At 43.8% G+C, this 6838-nt stretch overlaps 1 protein-coding gene across 3 annotated transcripts in view; it reads right to left on the reverse strand.

Moving 5' to 3' along the window:
* Positions 1-5390, reverse strand: part of itsn2a (intersectin 2a) — a 79165-nt gene extending 73775 nt beyond the window's left edge. The window contains exon 1 of one of the 3 annotated variants that reach the window (XM_049589721.1): positions 5282-5390. The gene's annotated coding sequence lies outside the window, so the exon portion shown is untranslated. Of the gene's footprint in view, positions 1-5169 lie in introns of all 3 variants that reach the window. The other 2 variants (XM_049589720.1, XM_049589722.1) reach the window with 2 other exon arrangements.
* Between the last annotated feature and the right edge of the window lie 1448 nt (positions 5391-6838).

Genomic DNA, 6838 nt, shown 5'->3' on the forward strand with positions numbered 1-6838 from the left:
AGACACTTTTTCATAGTTTTGAGAACCTAGTTCAAACACTGAAAACACCACGAAGCAGCGACGTGCGACAAAGCTGCCATGCAATGGCTATGGAAAGCTGCGGCAGCCGCTCTGAGCTGCAGCCGTTTGATTCTGCGGCAAACTACAAGTTGGGAACTGGTCAACCTTCAGAGGCGAATTGCAGCCAGAGAATACTCACAGCCAATCAGTAAACAGAGTCATGTTACTCCTGTGACATGTTGATATAAGAACATAAGTTACAAACACTGTCCTCCCGCCTAAAACACATGAACACGCCTCCAGGTTGCAGACAGTTTAATTACTGCCGCAAGCCGCACTTTGCTGCTGCTTGCTGTGTTTCGGCCTAAAGACACCCCTATTTGTTGTGTCAACACCACAAGAACGGAGACTTTTTGCGGGACTTTTTAGCTCTTATTTCAGGGTAGGTAATCTTAAGTTAAATGCAGAGTGATTGGTCCGAATGTTGTAAGTGCACACTGATTTTTTCCAACAAGGCCAGTGTGTCATCAGCAACCACCATTTTTAAAAACCTGTTAGTTATGTAAACAAGACTACGCAAAACACAAACAACAGCTCGTAACATGAGAAAAATAGAAGGAAATGCAGACCTAGGGACAGACCATGCAGTCCAGGCTTTACTGAGCATATATGTGACAATGGACATACACTCAAACATCAAAGTGAAAGTAACTTTGCTGTACCAACCACTAGCCGGCTTACAGTATGTCACTTCAGTGTTTCTATTGACGATGTAAATGCAAACAGAAAAAAAAAAGCCCTCCAAGGTATGCAGTTCTTGAAGGAGTTCCCAAGACAGTTTGGTGTGAAAACACCTATTAAGAATACAAGTCATCTCAACCATGCTTTCATTTACAAAACAGTCCTGACTCAGGGTCCACTGGCAAGCTTCCTCTGGAGCTTTCAACCAAATGACAGAAGTTCCAGGGAAAGAGACAATTCAGCCACTTACAATAACAATCTGAGCCACTGTGGCATAAATAACCACTTTTAATGGATGTAAAGCGACAGTGTTCAATTGCCCCTTCACTGAGTCCCACCCCTGAACGCACACTGGCCAATCATAATGTAGCATCGGACCAGTCCAGACCAGGGTCTGACAACAACACAGCTGTGCTCCATTGTCTCTAATGCAATCATTGGCTGGTTTTGTGGATTTGGAGCTAAATGTTGTGGCCGGGGCACGTTGTGTATTAATGATATTCGTTACCTGGAGAGGTTGGAAAAAGATATACGTTCCTACTGAATGTATACACATGCTGCTTTTGCTTTTTAATGATTATAACAGTGAGACAAAGACTGACCCTGCTGTACAGGAGCCAGTGAAGGGAAGCAGGGAACCCAGTTCATCTGCACACACTGTGGTGCCACACAGCTGGTTCAATATCAGCAAAGTTTCCCTTTATATTCATTGTCTTGTGTGGCGATCAGCAGTGATGTGGTGGTTCACTTTTACACTGTGATCTGTAGCCTATAGTTCGGCTTTAGCTTCTAACTATCTTTGTCTTTTTAACCTGTTGTTGCTGCTGAGTCAGTTTGACATCCTGGATATATCCTTCAAACACAGACTGTAGACCCCTCTGTCTGCTTCTCTCTGGAATCACGCTTTCATTTCTCCAAATATATGATCATATTTCTTCAGGGAGTGCAGTTAGTTACAGTGTGGGCTCCATGCTTACTCTGACAGCTTGTCGGACCATCACAAAGAGGCGGGGCTTAGTGAAGGGTCAATTGCCCCTTGTGCTTCCATTGCAGCTGCCAGCTGCTGCCCGCTTGTTCAAAACTGGACCAATTTCAAAAACAGTTGTTCACATCAGTTTCTGTGACCAATTTACACAGGGTAATAGGGTCCAGAGCTGCCAAAGCTATCCTTTAACTATTGGACAAAAGACTTCGGGGGCCCCATAGGTCCCAGGTTCACTGTATAGTGAATGGTTGGTTAGCTCATCTTGCAGAGGAGCTTCAGAGGCCATGTGTCAGACTCTGGTTTTAAGATCTTTATTATTCAAAAAGGCTGCAGCAAGGCGATTACAGGAGTACAGTGAGTACTTTGCTGTGTACACTGACAACTTAAAGGTGACAGGGTACACACAATGCATTGAGGGTGGGCACCAATAGGGGTGGACATAATGTTTTTTTGCCCCAGGGCCTAACAGGTTAATCTGGTCATGCAAGTGATGGCAACTGGACTATCTTTGTGTAAAATTACAAAACAAACACTGGGTTCAGATCAACACACTATTCCAAGGTCAAAACTTTCACACTCATGGTTTCATGTGTTCACGGTGCTTACACAGGCTACAGACAGGCCAGTGTACTTCTCATGTGGGTCCGTGCTGCAGTGCCAAAGCCAAACAGCTCAGACATCCCTCTCTCTGCAGCCTTGATGGTGTATTGATGTTTAAAAACGCTCCATGTAGCACTTTAAAAGTTTTTGATTTGGGGAACATTGTGAGTCGCTTTAAGGGCCAGTGGTTTGCTGACCCACTGCACCCAGGGAGAAAATGAATCAAAGAACCTTTGACTCTGCCCTGCATGCTGATTGACACCTGTGTGTGCCGCACCGAACCGCTCGGATGTGCGTATCAATGTGCGGGCCTGTGTGCGCGAGTGTGTCTGACACACACTCCTCAAACAGAGGGGGACCCTGTTCTAGCAGACACAGCCCAGGAAGCTTTGCTGAGCCGGTGGAAGAAAGAAGCCTGTGTGCATGTGTGTGTGTATGTGCTTGTATTTTCTGCCTATTCACAAGAGCACAGACATACACAATGGCATCCACACACACACACACACACACACACACCCCTTCCTCTGCTGTGGTGCAAGTGAAAACTGCTTAAACTGGAAGAATCCCTGTTATATTTATCCCTTTGATACATTTGTGGGTCAGCTCGAGCAATGATTCACCAAAGCCTCTTTCACTTTCTTTACACTTCAAACACAGCAGCACGTCCCACCTCAGCTTCTTACCTTTGGTACCGGACTTCTACTCAATGCCAAATTGCCTTCAATAAAGCAGTCACGCTACTGTGACTGTCACATGAAATTGGACCCACAGGCGCCCACTTTCAACACAACAATGAATGTACACTTGCCCACCACTTTATAAGGTACACCTGTTCAGCTGTTGATTAACGCAAAAAGCCAATCAACCAATCATGTGGCAGTAACTCAATGCATTTAGACATGTAGACATGGTCAAGACGACCTGCTGACGTTCAAACTGAGCATCAGAATGAGGAAGAAAGGTGATTTAAGTGACTTTGAACGTGGCATGGTTGTTGCTGGCACAACCATCTCTAGGGTTTACAGAGGATGGTCTGAAAAAGAGAAAATATCCAGTGAGCTTCAGTTCTCTGGGTGAAAAAGCCTTGTTGATGCCAGAGGTCAGAGGAGAATGGCCAGACTGGTTCAAGATGATAGAAAGGCAACAGTTACTCAAATAACCACTGGTTACAACCAAGGTCTGCAGAAGACCATCTCTGAACCAACAACACGTCCAACCTTGAAGCAGATGGGCTACAGCAGCAGAAGACCACACCAGGTGCCACTCCAGGAAACTGAGGCTACAGTTCACACAGGCTCACCAAAACTGGACAATAGAAGATTGGAAAAACGTTGCCTGGTCTGATGAGTCTGGATTTCTGCTGCCACATTCAGATGGTAGGGTCAGAATTTGGCGTCATGGATCCATCCTGCCTTGTATCAATGGTTCAGGCTGGTGGTGGTGGTGTAATGGTGTGGGGGAGATTTTCTTGGCACACTCTGGGCCCCTTAGTACCAACTGAGCATGGTTTAAACACCACAGCCTACCTGAGTATTGTTGCTGAGCGTGTCCATCCCTTTATGACCACAGTGTGCCCATCTTCTGATGGCTACTTCCAGCAGGATAACGCACCATGTCACAAAGCTCAAATCATCTCAAACTGGTTTCTTGAACATGACAATGAGTTCACTGTACTCCAATGGCCTCCACAGTCACCAGATCTCAGTCCAGTAGAGCACCTTTGGGATGTGGTGGAACGGGGGATTCACATCATGGATGTGCCACCGACAAATCTGCAGCAACTGTGTGATGTCATCATATCAATATGGAGCAAAATCTCTGAGGAATGTTTCCAGCACCTTGTTGAATCTATAACACTAAGAATTAAGGCAGCTCTGAAGGCAAAAGGGGTCCAACCTGGTACTAGAAAGGTGTACCTAATGGTGCGGGCGTTACGCAATGTTTTGTTTCTTGGCAGGTGGATCGTAACAGTCCCTCCTGGGATGAGTCCAGATGTCATTGGGAAGCACAGCTTAAATGGACTTTGCCTCTTCAGCAAAGAAAGCCTCCTCTTTCTGTTTTCACTGAGAGCAGCAGAACACACACAAACAAGCGCGTGCACACACACACACTCTGAGCAATCTCTATAATTAGTCTATACTGCAGTGAATGAACAGCAGCACTGGATAAACTGATAAACTTGCCCCCAGTCGCCTTGTGAAAGAATGGAAAACTGCACTGATGATAGAAAACAGCAACAACTGATAACATCATTCCATTTTAAAAACACACACACACTCACTCCGGTGTGGGAGCTCCACAAATATCCTGGTGATTTTCGCAAGATCAAGATGGACATATTAGTAGTTAGATGGATTTTTAGGGAGCAGCGAACACATTGTCTCGGGGGAAAAGATGTGAGCAACCTCTGGAGTTATATTATCTGGCATAAACCACTATTTTGCCTGTATTTTTGTAAGATTATATATTAAAATACATAATAAATACACCATTAATCACATTATGCATTCACTTGACACTGTCCCTGACAGTCCTAACACCACAGAGGCAGTAGACAGCCCTTTTTTAGGTATTTTAAATCAGATTGTATCCTTAAATGTGACTGGACTATTCTGAAATGCATTATCCACATATAAATGTAACGCCTCAAAGACATCTTCCTCAACCTTATGGGCTGATCTTCATCTCAAACAAAAGGCTGTCACTCATGTTCAGTGACAGGTGTCAGCAATTCATATATTCTAAAGGCTGGACAAATAAAATCTGCAGCAGCATTTCGAGATCACACTGACAACACGCCACACAGCCTCGCCTGTTACATGTTGGCTTTAATAAACACTTACCTTCAGAGAACAGGTGAGAATATATCAAACAAGGTCAGCAGCGACAGTATCCGGTGTGTGTGTTTCATTTCATCCCGTCCTGATGAGGATTAAAATGATTTCTGGTCTTTACCTGTTGCGGTACAGACGCGGCGGAGCTGATCCGACATCCAGCTGGAGACTGAAGAGGAGGGACCGAGCACACAGCCGGGGAGGAGGGTGTGAGGACTGGAAATGGGCGTCTCCACAGTCAAGACACACACTGTTACACATTCTGTTTCCGGGTATGACTTTCACAATAAAAGCCCTTGACGGTTCTGCTCCCCATGATCTTCAACATACTTGTGACATTGTTTACATTGTCCTTCATAACTCACTTTTTAAATATGAAATAATATTAAAGCTGATGCAAGAAGTCAGTGATGCCGTTGTACCACTGAAAATTAAGTCATATTAGCCTTACCCACTGTATCACACGCCTCAAATAATATTACTGCTGTGATATCTTATTTTTGTAAATGTTTCAATCTATTAATTGTAGTTTTACGCATTTGAATTGAGTAAAAGATACTTGCTAAGTTCTTTGCTCTAACTTCAAAATAAAAGCACACCTCAAAGCAATATTACTGCTGTAGTATCTAATAATGTTACTTATGATTTTATTTAATGCTATTTTATTTTTGTAAGTGGTTCAAATTATTTTAGATGTCAGGCACTATCAAGCAAAATTTCAATTATTTGAACTCAGTATATTTTACTCAAACACAATACAATAGGTAACTTCCACTAAGTTCTTTGCTCTAACTTCATCAACTGTGTCCTTCTGACAAGTGAACTAGTCATCCTCTTTGGTTTTGCCAAGTCTCATACAGTCAAACCACTTTAAATCCGCTGTACAGGAAACAAAAGTGACAGTGGAGCGCTGCTTTGTAGACATAATTTTTGCAAAAATTACTTTTAAAATGAAATTCAAATTTAAATTTAGTGAAATATGTTCATTTTCTAACATAAAGGTTCTTACACTGGGTGATGTGGGTCAGAGGAGATTGAAACACAGCCATAATAAAAATGCTGTATGCAGCTAGCAACTCCTTTATCATAGGTTGATTATTTGTATTGTTCATTTTTTATCATTAACCTGGAGATAAAAATTCATGCAAGTTTAAATTCAGTCATCTTGTCTTTAGACAGCAGAGGAAAAATACCGATAGGTAACTTTGATACCTCAAAATCAGTTTTTCATTTAAAACTTCTGCAGAGGTGAAATGATCCTGCTTCTTTTTCACAGGCAGAGCAAGAAGGGTCCTACTGAGCATGTGCAGAGTAAACTTCCTCAATCTAGCTTGGAGGAATTCAGTGCCCGCTCTGGGGCGCCGGTGGCTTGGTGGTTGAGCAGGCGCCCCATGTGCAGGGCCGTGTTCGACTCTGGCCTGTGGCCCTTTGCTGCATGTCACTCCCTCTCTCTCTCTCTCTCTCTCTCTCCCCCTTTCGCGCTTGTCTGTCCTATCCATTAAAGGCTAAAAAGCCCCAAAAAATATCTAAACCCCCCCCCCACAAAAAACCCAATTGTCCCGCTCTTCCCTACTTTATCAGGGGTGTCAAGTATATGGCCCGTGGGCCAGAGCAGGCCCGCCAAAGGGTCCAATCTGACCTACTAGATGATGAGACTACGAGGTGCAAGGTTGTAGGA

Source organism: Epinephelus fuscoguttatus, linkage group LG11 (genome assembly GCF_011397635.1).
Source record: "Epinephelus fuscoguttatus linkage group LG11, E.fuscoguttatus.final_Chr_v1".
In the NCBI taxonomy this organism is placed as follows: domain Eukaryota; kingdom Metazoa; phylum Chordata; class Actinopteri; order Perciformes; family Serranidae; genus Epinephelus; species Epinephelus fuscoguttatus.